Source organism: Anser brachyrhynchus (genome assembly GCF_964034855.1).
Source record: "Anser brachyrhynchus genome assembly, chromosome: 5".
Classification (NCBI taxonomy): domain Eukaryota; kingdom Metazoa; phylum Chordata; class Aves; order Anseriformes; family Anatidae; genus Anser; species Anser brachyrhynchus.
The window spans coordinates 29768560-29769425 of NC_137699.1; positions in this window are offsets into that span (position 1 = coordinate 29768560).

An 866-nucleotide genomic window follows, 5' to 3' on the forward strand; every position below is an offset into this window, starting at 1 on the left:
ATTCAGAAGAAAAGGATAAGCTCCTTCAAAAAACACACTGCTGGGGACGCTGACTACTTTTCATATATCACCAGTCAGATTACAGAGAGCAGGAAATAGGGGTGCTCTTGCTCCTGCAGATTTAAAGCTCACTCCAACGAGGAGAGCACCCAAAGCTTCAGATTACGGAGCTGGGGTAGGCACCTTGCACCATTCTGGGGATGCTTGGGCACCTGCTCCTAGACTTTTCACCAGCCATTAAGCGAAGTTGTTACAGCACCTTCAGACTGCCTATTGGTTAGTGTCCAGGCATTAGATACACAGGTATTAGGTCTCTTTTTCTGTCTGACTGAGTATCATATTCTGCAACTGCATCATAGCTGCAGTTGGTCATCCTAGTAAAGCTACCAAAGGTAGAGGTACAGGATATTGATTAAAAAGATGCATATAAGCATCACAACTTATTCATAGAATTTAGGTATTCCTTTTTCTATATCTAAGCCTCTTTCTGCAGTCCTTTCAGAACCTGAACATAAAGAAAGTGAAAAAAAAATCACAACAAAACTGAAAGGTGTATCAAAACTAGTCCTAATTTGCAACTTTTCCAATGATTTTTGTTTTATTATTTTATGTGCAAAGTAGGATAAAATGCAACTTGTAAGCTAATCTTACAGCTTGGTAACAGTGGTTAGTAACTATAACTGCTCCAGTGCCTTTATTTGGATTGCATTAATTTCGTTACAAATTATTGTCGGTTGCTGTGGGTTTTGTTGTTGTTATTGCTTGGGTTGTGTTTGTTTTGTTGTTGTTGTTTTGTGGGTTATTATTCAGAATATTAATACTTAATTCCCTTTTCTTATTTTACTTTCCATAGCCTCATGTTGGAT